The 19,169-nt window shown below is 50.9% G+C and overlaps 1 protein-coding gene across 3 annotated transcripts in view; it reads right to left on the minus strand.

Moving 5' to 3' along the window:
* Positions 1 to 19,169, minus strand: part of PEAR1 (platelet endothelial aggregation receptor 1) — a 68,432-nt gene that overhangs the window by 40,807 nt on the left and 8,456 nt on the right. The window contains exon 1 of one of the 3 annotated variants that reach the window (XM_075908485.2): positions 343 to 2,164. The exons of the other annotated variants lie outside the window; for them this stretch is intronic. The gene's annotated coding sequence lies outside the window, so the exon portion shown is untranslated. Of the gene's footprint in view, positions 1 to 342; positions 2,165 to 19,169 lie in introns of those variants that run through there. 3 annotated transcript variants of the gene reach the window in all.

Raw genomic sequence — 19,169 nt, forward strand, 5'->3', positions numbered from 1 at the left:
ACAGAGTCTGGAGTGGCTGCCCTGCTGCGGCTGTTTCTCCTCGGTGACTAGCGGTGCCCCACAGGGGTCCATACTGGGACCCATCCTGTTCCACATATTCATAACTGGTCTGGCGAAAGGGGAAATCGGTGAGGGGGCAACATTTGCAGATGATCCCACCCTGCTCAAGAAAGTTAAGAGCAAAGCAGACCGTGAGAAGTTTCAAAAGGCTCTTCCCAAACTAGGTGACGGGGCAGCAAAGTGGCGGGTAGATTTTAAAGCTGACAAATGCAAAGTAATGCACATTGGAAACTGTAACCCCCACGACACGCACAGACCGATGGGGACAAAATTAGCTCTTACCATTCGAGAATGAGATTTTTGGAGTCACGGTGGAGAGTTCTCTGAAAACACCCGCTCGATGTGCAGCAACAGTCAAAATAGCCAACAGAACGTTGGGAATCATTGAAACAAGGATCGAGAATAAGACAGAGATTACCCTATTGCTTCTCTATAAATCCGCGGCACGCCCACATCTTGAATACTGCATGCAGATGTGGTCACCTCATCACAAAAAAGACACCTTGGCAGTGGAAAAAATTCAAAAAAGGGCACCAAAAATGAGGAGGGGTTTGGAACGGCTGCCATGTGAAGAGAGATTAGTAAGACTGAGGCTTTTCAGCTTGGAAAAGAGACAACTAGCGGGGAATAGGAGAGAGATCTATAAAATCATGACTGGAGCGGAGATAGTAAACAAGGAAAAGTTATGTACTTGTTCCCATAACACAAGAACTAGGGGTCACCAAACAAAATTAATAGGTAGCCGCTTTAAAACAAACAAAAGCTTTTCTTCACACAATGCACAGTCAACCTGTGGAACTCCTTGCCAGAGGACGTTGTGAAGACCAGGACTTTAACATGGTTCAAAAAAGAGCTAAATAAATGCACGAAGGATAGGTTCATCAATGGCGATTAGCCAGGATGGGCAGGGATGGTGTTCCTAGGCTCTGTTTGTCAGAAGCTGGGAATAGGTGACGTGAGGGATCACTTGTTGATTCCCTGCTCTGTTCATTCCCTCTGGGGCACCTGGCATTGGCCACTGTCAGAAGACAGGACACTGGGCTAGATGGACCTTTGGTCTGACCAAGTCTGGCTGTCCTTGTGTTGCCTTATTTTGGGCACTGCATGGTGCGCTTCCCACCAGAGACACGCTCCGCTCTCTCCCTCATCCTGCTCCGGAAGGAGGGCTGCTTTCCGGTACCTGTAATAGCTCAGACTGACTCCACACCCCCTGGGATGCTTGGTTCAAACCCCAGCTCTGGATAAATCGGATTGCTAGGCGGGAGATTCCCTTAATCGGGTCTATCCATTCTTGGCCAGCAGCTGGAGGGGTGGGGGAAGGGGTCTTTCAAGAAGAATTAAGCAGTGAATTACTGTTCCTGGCCTTATCCATTCCTAGAAGGGCTTGCAGTGGTTCTTGGGGATGAAAGCCGGGTTGTTACTGAGTAGAATCATGCAGCAGCAAATCTAAGAGCCCAGGTAAATGACTCAGGCTCATGCAACGGGCTAGAAATGGCTGTGCAGACATTCCCGCTCCTGGTCTGAGACCGAACCCTTCTCTGGGAGCCCTAGCCACTGAACAACCCTTCCTCACTGGGAACAGTGTTCCTTCTTCCATGCCAGCTGCTGCCAGAGACGGGACCTTCGGTCTAATCCAGCCAGGTCCTTCCTCCGCCTGCCACGGCTCCTTCTTTTCCGCCGGGGATGGGAACATCCCAAGGGAAGGATCTGAGCAGCAGAGCGAATAGGAACCGTCAGCAGACCCGCGGACGGGGGTGAAGCATGAGAATGGACGGGGGTCAAGGAATCGCTTGCTAACTAACAAGGGGGATTTCCGGTCCCGCACTCGGCAGTGACACCGTGAGCTCAGGAGCCAGCCGGCCTGTCTCCCTACAGCGCTCCCATGCATGTCGCATGAAACTAACCACCTCTTGGCCCCAGGAAACAGTCCCTGCAAAAGCAGGCAGCCCTAATGTGTGCTCGGAGCCCAGAGAGCCAAGGGAGGAGGGATGGATACATCCTCCACTGCCTCTCCCCACCTTGCCCACAGCTGACGCTCGAGGGGCAAAGGGACAATGAGCACAGATCTAGGGTGGCCAGATGGTTTAACAAAAAATACCGAACACCCCCTCTCCTCCCCCCCCCCCCCCCAAAAAAAAACACCAGGAAAAAATTCTGTTGAGAAAAAAAATGGGGGAGACAAAAGTTGTTATGCAAAAAAAAAAAAAAAAGAGCGCTGCGTCTTTAAATTGCCCCATGCTCCTCACTCCCCTGCCCCCACCGGATGCAGCAGGGGAAAATTATCCCCATTGGGCTTCCGTCTGAGGGAAACAGGAAATACCAGACATTTCACATGTCCGGTATTTTTCTGTTGTTTTTTTTTTTACCAGTCGAGGGACCCAATTAACGGACAGTCCGGGTGAAAACCGGACACCTGGCAACCCTACGACAGATCCCCCAGCTGTGGTAAATCGGTAGACACCAGTTCACGTTGGGGTCAGGGGTCTCATTTACACTGAAGGCCCCCTTGGGTCACATGGCCTGTGGGCAGAGCCTGCCTTCTTGCCTTGTGTCCATACAGCACCTACCGTACGACCCAATGTACAGCTCCTAGCACTGGGGGGGGGCTGCGAGACGCTACCCTAAACCACCCATAAACAGGGCCCTGCTGTCCCTGCCCAAGAAACCTTCGTCACCACGAAATCTCTGTTAGATCGGGAGCTCGCTCGCTGGGAGGCGTTCTGTTTCCTGGTCAGTTTGCAACCCTTGTCTCATCCACGTGTCGATTCATTTCCTCTGTGGAAGGGTTGTGTTTTTCTAGCCGAGCTCGCCAGATGACTCACACACACACTTGCACTAATATCCACGCACTCGCCCCCTCGTCAGTCCGCACCCTCCCCTCCGTGACTGCACACACACTGCACACAAGCGTGCACACCCCCATACATGGCCTGTGACTTCCCTCCCCCGCCATGCACAGTCATAGCACACGCCCGGTGCACCCTCACGTAGCGTTACTTGCTGACTGCACGTGTGGTACGTGCCCGCTGCGTGTGATCCACTGCACATGGACATGTTAGCCTCACGCCACCCCTGCCCAGCCATACACGGCTCACGTCCATCCCATGCACGGTGCCTATGTATGTCCGCGAGGACACACGTGATATGTCAGACACGGATACATCCCCACACCCCACCGGCCCAAGGATACCTGTGTAAACTCTCACAACAATCACATTGACACACCGACAGTCCATACTCCCCCCCCCCCCCACACACACACCTGCTCCTGCGCTTTCCACCCCATAAACACACTGCTCCCTCTCCCAGGCAGGTACCCGGCACCGGGCCAAGCACATGCCTCTCACATGCACCCAGTGCTTAGGAATAGACCCAACCGGGCAACCACTCTCCAAAACCCAGCGCATGGACTCACAAAGCAGAAACCTGGACATACCGCGCCCTGATCCCTCCAGCCAAAACAGCCTTTCCAGGGCTTACGGTGCAGGAAGCCTGGTTAAAACCCACGGGAAGGTTCCCACGTCAGTGGAGCATCGGATGAGGCTCGGAGGGGGTGGGAACCACTAGGTCTGACCCCACATGGGCCAGAACAATAACTCAGCCAGATTCTGAGTGCGTGTCTCCCCCCCCCCCCGGCACTGGACCCTCCCCCTTCCTTGGGGGGAACCATTCCTACATGGGCTGCTTTGGGTTTGACTCTACATCAGAAAAGCACCGAGAGATCCCCCTGCCCCGAAATCACTGCCCGGTTGGGCGAGGCGTGGCGCATACACACAGCAAGAGACAGTCCTCTCCTCCGAAGACTTAGACAGTCTACAAAGGCAGAAGCGACAGGCCCGGGGTCAGTGGAGTTTGTAGCAGAGATGGGACTTGACCCAAGATCTGCCAAGTCCGGAGCTGGGGCCTTAACCACAAAACCAGTTGCCCTCTGTTACCAGCACGAGCCCCTGGTGCGCATGTGCCCAAGTCCCAGTCCCTGCTTGGCCTGATCCAGGCTGTCCTGCAAGCTGAGAGCTTGGGTGGCCACCCAGGAGAGATTCCAGTGCCACCCAGTTGATTAGCAGAGAGCCCACAGACCCACGGCCTGCATCTCTACCACCACCCTCTCTGCTCCTTCCCATTATGTTCCCAGTGGATTGTGCCCATCAACACCAGGTTTAGGAGGTTTCTACTGGGGAAGGGGTGACCTCCACCTGGCTCTGGACAGGAAGGTTAGCAATCTACTTGCTGTGGCCCTAGCCTGGACAAGTCAGGGCCCCCAGAACGGTGCAACGCCACCTAGGAGAGAGTGTCAGAATCCGGCCTCTCCTAAGAGGGCAGAAAACGTTTCCTCTGGTCTCTTCTATTCCCCCCTTCTCCTCGTTAAAGGAGAGAGAGCAAGCCTGCACTGGGAATGGCCCCTCTAATCTTTTAGTTCTGTGTGCAGAATAAATTTTGTTATGTGCACCGGCAATGCTCCCTCTAATCTTTTCCATTCAGGGGCAGAATAAAATTTTAGGTGCACCGAGGAAAGTGCACCACCCGTAGAAACAAAACCTACTGGTGAGTGCTCTGTCCATCAGCTGGCTGGCATCTGAATGTCTCCGGCGTGGCCACAAAGCTTACAGGGAACACTATGCATCGGTGTTTAAGTCCTCTGACCAGTCAATCTGTCCATCCCTTCTCTCATGCTGTCCCCTGGATTGCTATTTAAGAAGAATGAACAAATAGGAAAATATATTTGCATCAGAAAAATACCCCTCCCATCCATCGGTCTATCTATTTCCCTTTCCCTTCCCTGTCCTAGCTGAGAAAAAAGAGAGTGAATTTATATGCACAGCAGAGAAGAAACTTCCTGCTTTACCTGTCCAGAGGGTCCGGAGAAGAGCAACAAAAATGATGAAAGGTCGAGAAAACATGACCGATGAGGGAAGACTGAAAGAATTGGGTTTGTTTAGTTTAGAAAAGAGAAGACTGAGAGGGGACATGAGAGCAGCTTTCAAGTATCTAAGGCTATGTCTAGACTGCATTGCTTTTTCAGGATTCCAGAGGTATCCCAGAAAATCAACGCCATGTCTAAGGAACGCGTCCGCTTTTTCCAAAAAGCAGACGCACTGTTTCGCCATCCCTGTAAACCTCGTGCTATGAGGAATAAGGGATGTGTCGAAAGAGCACTTTCTTTTGACTTTTGGCTCTTTCGAAAGTCAATTGGAAAAAAAGACACAATTTGCATACTGCAAATTGCATTTCTTTTTCCGATTTAACATTGTAGTGTAAACCTAGCCCGAAAGGTTGTGACAAAGAAGAACAAGAAAAATTGTTCTCCTTGACCTCTGATGACAGGGCAAGAAGCAATGGGCTTAAATTACACCCTGGGGAGGTTTAGGTTGGACTTTAGGAAAAACTTCCCAACTGTCAGAGTGGTTAAGCACTGGAATAAATTGCCTAGGGAGTGCGTGGACTTTCCATCACTGGAGATAGTTAAGAGCAGGCTGGACAGACACCTGTCAGGGAAGCTCTAGATGGTGCTTGGTCCTGCCATGAGGGCAGGGGACTGGATTTGATGACCTCTCGAAGTCCCTTCCACTCTAGGATTCTATCAGTGTCTTTGCATGTATCTATTTATCCATGTAACCTTTCTTTGCTCCCTCTGCCTTGATTTCTAGTTAAAAAAGAAAGAACAAGTATGAAAATACAGAAGGCTCCCGACTTGCGATCCGATTGGCTCCTGGGGAAGCATCGCATGTCGGGGGCAGGGCCGGCTTTAGGAAGTGCGGGGCCTAATTCGAAAGCAGCCGGCATTTTTTTGTTGACCCCAAAAAAACCAGTTTTGGTTGAGCAAAAAAAAACCAGAAACCAGCACACAAAGAAACAAGTCACAGCCCCTTTAAATCCCTAGCTACAGGACAGAGTCCCACCTTCCAGCCAACGCCCCCTCCTGCAGTGCCCACGCCAGCACACTTCCGGGTTTAGGGCGCGGGGCACTTTTAGGCGCGTGGCCCGATTTGGGGGAATCAGGCGAATTGGCCTAAAGCCAGCCCTGGTCAGGCATGTTGTAACTCAAATCCTCATTTACAATAGGCACCATGCACCGTCATAAATGCGGGCTGAGGTCGTAAGTCGGGGGTTTTCCTTCCACACTTACAAAAATTGTAAGTGCGGGGGGTCGGAAATCGGGCGGCCACAAGTTGGGAGCCTCCTGTACCTTTCCTATCTACCAAGAGGGCTATCGCCATACACAATCTTCCCTCCATCCTCATGCACACCCATTTATCCACCTATGTATCTCCCTACATAATCATCTATCTATCTATCCGCACACACCCATCTATCTATCTATCTATCTATCTATCTATCTATCTATCTATCTATCTATCTATCTATCTATCTATCTATCTATCTATCTATCTATCTATCTATTCTTTCTCCTCTCTCCCTCCCTAGCCCTCTGTTTAAGACATGAGAGGGAATTTGAGCTGATGTGAACTTCCAGGGCCTATTGGGAACCCGAGCGCATTTTCCCAGGCTTCCCGACCTCACTGTGCCAAACCCTCCCGCCACAAGGAAAAAACCGCACCATAATCCCTACTGGCTCCAGCCCGCAGCAACAGCCAAGTGGCTGCTGCCTACCCCCCGCGACGGCCCTGGCTCCTCAGCACAGCACCGGGGTGGGTTTCTGCAGCTTCAGTTTTCATCCCAAGCACTTGACAGAGTGAGGCGTTAAATGAGTGGGGTGGGGAAGTGGGGGTAACTGAGCAAATGGGGGGCTCAGCCGTCCTGGGACAGCAGATCCTGTACGGTTGAGAAAGGAAGCAGGGCTGCAGCTCAGGATGGGGGGGCGGGAGGGAAGGAGGATGTCTGCTCTCAGCTCTGCACCGACTCCCTAGTCTCTGCCCCTTTTGCTGCCTCAGTCTCCCTACCCAGCGTGGCTGGTGGGAGGGGTTTCCCACACTATTGGCCCACCTTTGTTAAGCTAATAGAGATGTCGTCCCGAACAATGGCTTTGTAAGTGCCATGCCCCTCCCTCGTGATTTGCAAAAGCACCTCATGATTTGGGGGGCGCCAGGTTCTGGCACCCTAAAAGAGGGGACGAAGACTCCACGGCAGGGCATCCATCCACCTGCCGCACACATGCGGCTCTGGCTCTAATCAGGAGCTGGGCCCTGGGCTGGGGCCCCCAGCCACTGCTGTGGGGAAGGCAGCTCCTAATGACAGCTGGGAGGAGCAGAACCTGGCTTCCCGGAGCGGGGGAGGGAAGGAAGGGAGGGTCGTGAGCAGTGTTCCCTGTAAGCCGTGTGCTTGTGCGGCCACTCCGGAGAGATTCCAATGCCACCCAGTGGATGAGCAGAGTGCCCGCAGCTCGGTTTTTTGTTTCTCCGGGTAGTGCCCATTTACACAGACCTAGGTGCACATACAATTTTATTCCGCACACGGCTGGGAAAAATCTGCACATGGATGAAAAAGATTGGAGGGAACATGGGTCGTGGGTGGCTTTTTCTGAATGCACCTGAACACCTGCAGGGCTGACGAGCTGGGGGAGGCGCGGCTGATATTTGGTGGGTGGAGAATTGACCAGCATAAAGGACCCTGGAGGACCCAGGCTGGCCTGGGAGGAAAATTAACAGGACCAGAATCAGTCCTAAGGAGCTTTCAGGGCAAGAGGAGCCCTTTCTCCACGAGGAGTCAGAGAGGGGGCTAGTGGCAGAACCCAGGCATCCTGGCACCCAAATCTCGGTCCCACCCACTAAATCAAACTCCCCTGCCTGCCTGAGCTGGGAATAGAGCGTGACCCCCAATTCCCTTCAGAGTTAACCTAAAGGGCCTTGCTAGGGTCAGAGGTGAAAGTGAGCAGATACGCCCTGGTGCGCAGCTCTAGCAAGCGCTGGCTGAGCTGGCAAAAGCCAGCCGGGAGCTATTTAAAGAGCTGGCCGTGCCTTGGACTGCAGTAGGACAGAACCGGTAAGAAATTTAAGGTTATTTCCACCCCTGGCTAGGATGTTCCCCTTGCCCCGGTCCAGGCTGTCCTTGGCACGAAGGTCTATAGGTTGGAGATCCTAGGCTGCTTTCATTCAGGCTAGTCTCCCAGCGCCTTCCCACAATTCCCTCCCCCTTTCTGTGTTCCCAAAGGGGCAGGTAAGTTCTCCCATAATTCACCAGGGCAGATAAGGTCTGAGCCCAGCTCAGCAGGGTGCAAAGAAGCACAGGGCATGGCAGTGACACACACAGGGGAAGCGCAGAAGCAGTGAGGATAGGGTAACTCACCAGGGCGGTGTCTCATCCCGCCAGGCGCTCATCACTCTACATCTAGACTACACCTCTCTGTTGACAGAGGGATGCAAATCAAGCACGTCAAAATTGCTAATGAACCAGGGATTTAAATATCCCGTGCTTCATTAGCATAAACATGGCCGCCACTTTTTTCGACACGGAGCTTTTTCGAAACCCCCTCCCCCCCCCCCGGAAGTCTAGATGTGGATCTGTCAAAAATAAACCCTTTTTCGACAGATCCTGTATTCCTCAAAAAATGAGGTTTACAGGATCTGTCGAAAAAGGGTTTATTTTCGACAGATCCGTGTATAGACTGCCGTTTGTTTTGTTTTGTTTTTAAAAAGCTCCGTTTCGAAAAAAAGCAGTGGCCATGTGTATGCTAATGAAGCACGGGATATTTAAATCCCTGCTTTGTTAGCAATTTTGACGTGCTTGATTTGCATCTCTCTGTTGACAGAGAGGTGTAGTCTAGACACACCCAGAGTAACTGCAGTGAAGACATACCCTATAGCCCACTCCCTCTTCAGGGCTAGGGACAGAACCCAGAAGTCTGGTCCCCCTGTTTCCTGCTGTAACCACTACCCCACACTCTCCTTTCAGAGGTGGGGACAGAAGCCAAGCTTCCTGTTCTAACCACTAGACCAACACTGCAGCTCAGGAAAACAAGACTCAAGTACACCCTTCAAGACTTAGGAGCCAGAAGGAAAAATATAATCCCCCAACCCCATAAATGTAAAATGCCGTGATCATGAGGTGCCTGTCTTGTGATTTTTGAACCCACAAAGTTAGCAACACTGGGAATAATTTGGCAACTAATTTTACATTAAAAAGAATTCCCAGATGAAATTCACCACAATATAAGAAGTAGGGGTCACCAAATGAAATTAATAGGCAGCAGGTTTAAAACAAACAAAGGGAAGTTTTTCTTCACTCAGCGCACAGTTAACCTGTGGAACTCCTTGCCAGAGGATGTGGTGAAAAGTAGACATTTAACAGGGTTCAAAAAAGAGCTAGATAGTTTCACTGAGGTTAGGCCCATCAATGGCTATTAGCCAGGATGGGTAGGGATGGTATCCCTACCCTCTGTCTGGAAATAGGTGACAGGGGAGGGATCACGTGAGGATTCCCTGTTTGTGTTCCCTCCCTTTGGGGCATCTGGTATTGGCCACTGTCAGCAGACAGGACCCTGGGCTAGATGGACCTTTTGGTCTGGCCGTTCTTATGTTCTCATGTTTTATGTTCACCGAGTCCCATTGCTTATCATTGACTGTCCCCTCAACTATGCATCTGACTAGAGTCCAGAAACCTCTCCTGAAACCTGACAACAAAAGAGATAACCCAGCACATCTGTGAGCCGGTGGCTTCCACCAGGCACCAGACGCACAGGTGGAAAAGCAGCAGACCGAAATTCACGAAGAAGGACGCATTCGAAAATCAGGGGAGGGGTGATTGGTTCGATTTATATAGAAAAGCCCTGAATTTGTAAGCTCTTTGGGGCAGGGCCTGGCTTTTTGTCCTGGGATTGTACAACACCTAGCACCATGGGACCTGGTCCAGGCTGTTAGGCATTACCCCAATATAAATAAATACTCATCATCATGCAGGGAAGCATTTAAGCACATGGGTCATTTTAGGCACATGCTTAAGTCCCATAGGGTCTGGTTTTCCTTTTACGCTAATAAAATAATACACATTGCAGCTGTGCCCACCACACGATCAATGTTCCCTCTATTTTTTCACCCATGTGCAGAATAAATTTTGTTCTGTGCACCAAGGCATGTGCAGATGTGCACCACCCATTGAAACACCTGCTGCTGGGCAGCATCTTAATCTCTCCTGGGCAGCTGCCCGAGCGCTCAGCTTGCAGGGAACACTGTGACCCTGCCAGAAGGATGTAAAGTAGCCTAGATGCAAATCAGGTTCATTGACTTCAGTGCGTCTGAGCGTGATACATTCTTCATGTTAAATGCCTACATTACGGTGACGACAGGCACAGTGCAAATCCAAAGGCAGAACAAATAAAAAGTTGAACACTTTCCCACACCAGAGTCTAGGTCGCAGGCCATGCCGGGCTGCTGTACCCCACTCTGCCTGTCGCTCCAGCCTTGACTGGTTCAAGCTAATTAGCATTAAGCGACAAACTCCAAACCACAGGGATAAGCGTGGGAATTATGTCTAAGTGTGATGCTGGTTTTCATTAGCCCATCCCCTCTGCTCAGCCAAAGCCTCAGGTTATAAGAGAGCTAATTAGACTTCTACAGACTGTCCGAGGCTGATTCTCATCGTCACTCATGTAAACCCATTCCCTTCGTCTGGATTTACACTGGTGTAACAGAGCACAGAGGCTGGCTGTTACTGTGTATTCAAAAAGCATAATCCTGTGGATATTAACTGGCACGCACTGTGCATTCTTCTAAATAAAGCTACTCATGTCTTCTACGATCTAGTATTTTGCATGTCTAGCGCCTTCCGCCCAAGCAGCTCCATGTTAATTGGCCGAGACTCGTGACTCACTTTTATTTATCAGCCTAGCTCCGCAGAGAGGCCACTTGAGTCAGTGGCGGCCCTGAAGAACCCAGGAGTTCTGGCTCCCAAGGCATCTCTGCCTATGCCATTAGACTGCATTCCGTTCCGTTAATTTATTTAAAGCGATGGGTTTTCCATGCATTTTGATGCCAGTTCCCAGAACAAAGTCTGGGGGAGAGAGAGGATAGAATTTATGTTGTTTCTGATCAGAACAGTTGTTGTGTTTCAAACAAAGCCGCTTCCCGGCTACATTAGACTGAGGTGTTGTCTGCTTTCCAGCATGATCTCACTCATCTATTTGTCCTGGTGCAGGAAAACACCCCTTTCAGGACAGTCAGTCACTGAAGAGGAAGTCAGGAAGTGAGTATGTGTGAGGCAGAGATCAACATGTTTGTCAAATGCACTTGTTGGAATGGACTGTGTAGATACAACTAGGCAAATGACACCCATGGGTCTGGCTGTTCTAGGTACATCCAGCAGAAGGTGTTGGATTAGCTGAATGTTCTAGGTGCATCTAGGCAACTGTGGAACAGGATATTCTAGGTATATCTAGGTAGAAGAAGCCTTTAAAGTTGGATGTTCTAGGTATATCTAAGCAACTATGGAACAGGATGTTATAGGCAGAAGATGCATATGCCACTTGATGTTCTAGGTACATTCAGACAACTGTAAGTATATGTTCTAGGTATGTCAACGCAAATGATTCTGGTAAAGTTGGGTGTTCTAGGTACATCTAGGCAGCTGTGGAATGGGATGTTCTAGGTATGCCTAGGTAAAAGATGCCTATGATGCTGGGTGTTCTAGGCACACCCAGTAGACAGCACCTGCTGAGCTTCTGAAAATGTCAGGTGTGTCCAAATTGAACATCTCTACTGGAATATTGGCCATTCCATATGCCAGGGAGAAGACGCTGGCTATTCTGCCAGTGTCACAGCCTTGTCCTAACATGGCTTTGGTGGTCTGTTCCTGTGTGCTGCCAAAGAAGCACCAGAAGAGAAGGAAGGCCCACTCGCTTCTGAAGTGTGTGGCAGACTCTTCACGAGACTCGGTTTCATCGGCTCTCAAATGTACTGCCCTTTGTGTCTTGGGTCGGCCGTTGCTCTGGTTAGGTTAGTGGTGTGGTTCAGGTTTCTTGTTGTGAGGTGAGTTTTGAAAGGGATACCATAGTGCAGAGTGATAAAAAGGATCTGGTGCTCAGCGAAGGTGTCCTGTCCCTGGAGTTGGGAAGGATGCAGCCTAGAGGTTAGATGAGATGTGGGGTCAGGAGAGGTAGATTCTATTCCCAGCTCTTAAGAGGAGTGAATAAAGCAAGAGAGACGCTTGGTTCCAGTCCCTGCTCTCAGTCAATGGCTCTATGCTGATTTACACCACCCATGGATCCAATTCCAGGCTCCAGGGTTCTACCCATCCCTGTTGGAATCCCAGTGGGAGCGATACAGCTGGTATTCTCTGCCTACTGCTTTAAATTAACTGCAGCTTCGTGTTTACAGGGGAGTGTGTTTTATGACCCTCAGATAAATACATGTGTTAGGTAGGAGGAAACAGAGATTTCCTGATCCATGCAGCTGGATTTATGGTCGCTTCCTCCTGCCTCGATTCACGGTTCCCTTCCCATCATGCTGTCCCCTGACTGCTGGTGAGTTCTCTTTTCTATGGCCACAAGCAAATCTTCGCATTAGACCGAAGCCCCAAGAACACCTTTCCACTCAGTATGAAAACAAAATGTTTTAGCCTTTCCAGCAAAACACTATTTTCGGGGCAGGGAGAAGTTTTGGGTCAGTGGAAAGATCCCATTTTGAGTCGATTGTGTTTGTCCCAATGTAGACAGCTATTTTATCGTTTATCATTTCCAATCAAATACATTTTGAAAAGCTCCCTTCCAATCAGTTCACTCCATTTCATTCCCCCCGAAAATCTAAGTGTCATTGAAATTGACATGTCTTGATTGGCAACAAAGTCGTATTTGCCAATGGAAAATTGTTTGCCTGAAAGTTTTGACCATTTCCAGTGTAGCTAATTCCTTTCTATGTTCGGAAATTCCCCCAGTGTTGGGAAAGATTCTCTAATCTCCCCCCACCCCACCTAAGAACTGTTATGTAACATTCCTGAGTATAAGCCATCAGGACAGAGAGATGTATGTATAGATATGCCCTGCATTTGCTCACATCTGCCATAAATGCAGCCTGTCATGTATAAACTGTCAACCTCGTTCACAAGGAAAGGCCCTGCATACAAATCCATGTCAGTTACATGTGATCTTCCTTTATTGCATTATTCTTTAGGAAAATCAAACACCACACTAATCATCCACAAACAACTGGACAGGAAGTACCATTCCCCTTCCCACCTCCCCCTTGTAACACAAGGGAGAAGAGAAACCACGTTCTTGTCACATACCGCCCCCTCCAAAAAGCACTGTTGGAATTAATGGGCGAATGTAGAAATTTTGGAGCCAAATTGAATAATAGGAAACAAAGTCTCATCTGGAATTGTTGGCAGGGAAATCTGTAGAGTCATCAAAACGTGTCAGGCGGGGATCCATATGTGAATAATAACAACTGTGCTAGACATGCCCCAGGAGGAAAACAGTGCGTAGGAGCGCCTGTAATGGACCAAGACTCCTGAGGCTGCACAAACACAGAATAAAGAGACAGGCCATGCCCCAAAAGCACTCGCAAGCTGTCTCTTCTCTACCCGGACTTTAGCAGCAAACTGGGTTAATAAATTCAAGATGGATTTTTGTTATGTGAACTTCCCATTTCTGTTTAGTTCTCAGGGGGGCAGGCAGGGACCTTGAAAAGGAGAGAGATTTGTAACAGAAGTGGAATCAGGCGTGACACTATAGGACATCTTATTGTAGGGTTTGTGTCTGTGTGTGTGTGTGTGTGTGTGTGTGTGTGTGTGTGTGTCCGTCCCCTATTACTGTCATATCTGGGTGCCTCCTAATCTTTAATGGATGTATTCTCGTGCCACTCCTGTGAAGCAGGGCAGTGCCATTGTGCCCATTCTACAGGTGGAAAAACTGAGGCACAGAGCCTTCAGCTGGCTCCTATCTCTACTTCATGGATGGATGGGGGTAAAAAACTCTCCTTTGCTTGCTTGGCCTACCCAGACAGTGAACTCCCAGGGCAAAGGCAGTTTCTTGCTCTGTGTTTGTCTGCAGGTCACTGGGCTCAGACAAAGCCCGCTAGCTGCTGCTATCCTGCCTCTGCTATCCAGCCAGCCGACAGTCAGCGTGTAATGCCAGGCTGTCCCTGGCGCTCTCTGACAAAGTGGGGATTGTATTTGCTCGGTTCACTTGTCATGTTGTTTGTGATTCCTACTGTCCTGTTGTAACTGTGTGTGTGTGTGTGTGAGAGAGAGAGGGCACTGCCTCAGTTTCCCTGTGCACTGCCTCAGTTTCCCTGGGCACTGCACTGATGCCCAGCTGGGGTTGGGAGTTTTGGGTGTGGCTCTCACTGAGGGGGCTGCCCAGACCAGCACATTCACAACAATAATTCAGGCTCTCTTGTAACCTCAGCCTAGGTGGGAGATGCAGTCAGGTGACACTTTCTGCCTAGGGAATTGGACAAAGGCGGAGGGGGACTGCCCGCAGGGCTACAGCCGGTTGCTGAGTCTGTGGATTAGTCTCAGCTGTTTTAGGATAAGAGGAGTCTAGCTGGCTTGGGGGGCAGGGAGGGGAGGCTTTGGGCCCCCTGTCCTCCAGATGGATGGTACTGACTAGGGATGTTAAATATCGGTTAACTGAATAGTCCTTTAACCTCAGGAATTCTAATCGGTTAGTCGACTAGTCTATAGTCCCTGTGGGGCGGAGCCGGCAGCCAGGGCAGTCTGGCCCCACACCCAGAGAGCCCCCGGCCACGCCACGCTGCTGCCTCTCTTTAAAAACCAGCTTCCCTCACGGATTGTCTGCCTGTCACCCTGTGCTGCTGCCTCTGATACAGAGGCAGCAGCACCGGGTGGCAGCAGCCCCTGTCCGGGGTGGGAGGGGCTGAGCTCCTGGACCTGGCACGTGGCGGAACTGAGCCGGGCTGCCTGTCCACCTGGCTCCTAATACACTTTAAAAGCAGAGCTGCAGCGGGGGTAGGTCCTGGACCCGGCGCAAGCCAGCACTGAGCCGGGCTGCTAAGAAATGTACTGGCAAGGGGGAGAGGGGAATGTGTGTCGTCTAGAGCATGAATCCATCCGCTTTGGCTTAGCGGTTAATCGGTTAATCGATGACACTGTGACATCCCTAGTACCGACTGCTCCCGGGCCCTGTGCTGACTAGTCTGTGCCACGCTGTGTCCCTGTGAATGGATAAACTTTCTGTGCTATCTGCCGGCTGAGATGGGGGGCCGGGCCCGGAGACGCCCCACAGCCCGTGACAGGCTCTCGGCGTCCCGCGGGGCTGCGCCTCTCCAGAAACAAGCCGGCCAGGTGCCAGCGAAGCTGCTGTTTATCGCCCTGACAGGGAGGGAGTGTGGCCGCTTCCTCTGTGTGAGGGACAGGAAGAGAGCCAGGGCAGGCAGGGAAACACAGTCCCAGAGACTCTGCCTCACTCCCTCCCCCCACTAGGTGCAGATGCTCTAAGGTCGCCACACACAAAGCTCACACACACTAGAGTGAGCCCACACAACACTTGGCAGATGCACCAGCCACACTGTTCACACTCACAAAACACACACACACACACACACACACTCCAGAGTCATCACACTCACAAATACACACCACTACATGTATGACACACAACACTTGGCAGATGCACCAGCCACACTGTTCACACTCACAAAACACACACACACACTCCAGAGTCATCACACTCACAAATACACACCACTACATGTATGACACACAACACTTGGCAGATGCACCAGCCACGCTGTTCACACTCACAAATCACACACATACATCACACACACACACACACACACACACACAAACACTCCAGAGTCATCACACTCACAAATACACACCACTACATGTATGACACACAACACTTGGTAGATGCAGCAGCTACACTGTTCACACTCACAAAACACACACACACTCCAGTCATCACACTCACAAATACACACCACTACGTGTATGACACATAACACTTGGTAGATGCTTCAAGCACACTGTACACACACGTGTGTGAGTACACACAGGCATACACACACGCCCTCCAGAGACATCACACTCACAACTACACACGCATATATAACCCCACAGATGCACCAGACACACTGTTCACACCCACACGCCACACACATACATCACACACACCAGATATATCACATACACACACACATATCCCAGGGTATGTCTACACTACCCCGCTAGTTCGAACTAGCGGGGTAATGTATGCATACCGCACTTGCTAATGAAGCCCGGGATTTGAATTTCCTGGGCTTCATTAGCATAAGCGGGGAGCCGCCATTTTTAAATCCCCGCTGCTTCGAACCCCGTGCAGCGCGGCTACACGGGGCTCGAACTAGGTAGTTCGGACTAGGGTCCTATTCCGAACTACCGTTACTTCTCGTGAAACGAGGTGTACCGGTAGTTCGGAATAGGCACCCTAGTCCGAACTACCTAGTTCGAGCCCCGTGTAGCCGCGCTACACGGGGTTCGAAGCAGCGGGGATTTAAAAATGGCGGCTCCCCGCTTATGCTAATGAAGCCCGGGAAATTCAAATCCCGGGCTTCATTAGCAAGTGCGGTATGCATACATTACCCTCCTAGTTCGAACTAGGAGGGTAGTGTAGACATACCCCCAGAGTCATCACACTCCCCTATACACACCAGTGGATATATAACATGCGACACTTGGCAGATGCACCAGGCACACTGTACACTCACACACACACACACATGCAATACACCACACACACCCAAACACATCCCCCATCAAACACAGCAGAGTCCCGGATGCATCACACACACACTCCACACAAACACACCAGTCCACATCCCCGTAGCAGACGCGCTACACACCCAGGACCCTGGGTCAATAAGCATGTGCCCCTTGCAGACACCCCACCACACACCGTGCTAAGAGTCACCCCAGGGCAACCCTCACCCGCCAGACACACACCCAACAAACACCCTCCAGACAAAGCGCACAACCAGGCACTTTGCCAAGCAGCACACATGCTCCCAAGCACTGGTGAAGCAAGTGGTGTATATTTCCTGTATGGGGCCAGGCCTGGAGGGCTCTTGGCCAAAGGAAGACAGGAAGAGTCGGCCCTGGTCAAGGGGAGAGGGGGCCACATGGGTGGGGAAGGGCCATGGGGGAAGCAGGAACAAATCTTAGACATTTCACAACACAGTCTGGCATCTCACAACACTTGCACACATCACACACCCCTCAAAGTCACACAATACCCTTACACACGTTACACACGTGCAAGGGTGCTGTGTCCCCATCACACAGCACCCTTGCACGTCACACCCACCAGAGACATCACACAATATCCTTACACACATGGCAAACCCAGAGACATACAATCCCCTTAGACATGTCACACATCCACCAGAGACATCATACAACACAAGCACCAAACATCACGGGCATCCAACACATCACACAACACTCTGTCACATCACACCCATTCAGTGCACCACACAACAGCCCCCAAGACACATCACTCACACACACACCCAAAAAATACCACAACCTGCCACATCTCACACATCCCCAAGCACATCACACATACACCAAACATCCCATAAGCCTCCAGACACACCCACTGCCATGGACGTCAGACACCACCCTGTCAGGCGCACCTCAGACATGTCTCTCTCACACACCCGGGTACACACCATACCCACCATCTCAGGGAGCTGAGGGGAACAGGCAGGTCATGGTCCTACCAGGTTTCCCTGTAAACTGAGCACTTGTGCAGCCACTCAGGAGAGATTCAAAGGCCACTCAGCTGATCAGCAGAGCGCCCACCACTAGTTTTTTTGTTTCTACGGGTGGTGCACATTTGCACATGCCGTGGTGCACATATAAAAATTATTCTGCACATGGATGGGGAAAAAATCGGCACAGGGATGGAAAAGATTAGAGGGAACTGACCCACTAAAACAGCATTCCTGAAAGGAGGGATTGTACCACCCCCAAGTACAAGGGGATCAGATCTCCCCTAGCAGTGGGCCAGCACCTGTGGAACTCACTGCCTAAGGAAATTAGAACAGCGATGGGCCTTACTCAGCCCCTTCAGGATGAGGCATAACAATCATATGGTCACCTTACGCTTCCGCATGGGCAAGGCCCGTAACTCCAACAGGGATAGTGATTAATGGGCCTGCTGGGCATATTGGAAAGGACAGGCAAGGAGCCCAGAGACAGAGAGGGGGCGCATGGGGCTAGATAGAGAGATAGGGTGTATGGGAATAGAGAGATAGCTCACTCAATATCTGACTTCTCTTTGCTGCAGGGATGTGTTTGCAGCACAGACAAACCCTAAACCCTAATCACAGGAAAGCTATATGAGAGGGACCTGGGAGCTTAAATCCGTGACTATTGGACACTAATCATAGAATCAGCGAACCAGAGAGCAGGAAGAGACCTTAAAAGGCCATCAAGTCCAGCCCCCTGCCCAAGGCAGGACCAATCCCAATTCAATCAACCCAGCCAGGGCTTTGTCAAGCCAAGACTTAAACACCTCTAGGGATGGAGATTCCACCAGCTCCCTAGGGAACCCAGCCCAGTGCTTCCCCACCCTCCTAGGGAAATAGCTTTTCCTAATATCCAACCTGGACTTCCCCACTGCAATTTGAGACCATTGTTCCTTGTTCCGCCATCTGTCACTACTGAGAACAGCCTCTCTCCAGCCTCTTTGGAACCTCCCTTCAGAAAGTTGAAGGCTGTTCTCAAATCCCCCCTCACTCTTCACTTCTGCAGACTAAAACCAAGGGTCTTACCAGCTGGTGTCCTAGCTGGCTCCAGGAATTTGCAACCCACCCTACTCCGGGCTAATCCTTAATTCGCCCAACTGCATGTTCAGTGGCCTCTGGCAGCATGTGTGTGCAATGAACAATCTATCCCACCTTGTCTTTCGCTCATGCGCTCCAGATACTAGCCCCAGGCTCTGTGAAACTCCAAAGCGTGTCCCTTCCACCCACAGAAGGGGGCCCTGGAAAAGATGTGATCTCACCCACCGGGTCTCACTACTATCTTGGGGCCCACAAGGCCACAACCATGCCAGAAACAAGACAGAAAGACAACCAGGCCGGCTGCTAATCCAAAGGAGCCAGGAAAGCCATTCTGCGTGTGTTAAAGGCAAATGGGGACCACAAGGGAGACTCCTGAATCAGGCCGGGCTGGCTGCGTTCCCCATGCGGGCCCTTTGAAACCACCCAGAC

The sequence above is a fragment of the Pelodiscus sinensis genome, chromosome 22, assembly GCF_052426305.1.
Source record: "Pelodiscus sinensis isolate ZL-2025 chromosome 22, ASM5242630v1, whole genome shotgun sequence".
Classification (NCBI taxonomy): domain Eukaryota; kingdom Metazoa; phylum Chordata; order Testudines; family Trionychidae; genus Pelodiscus; species Pelodiscus sinensis.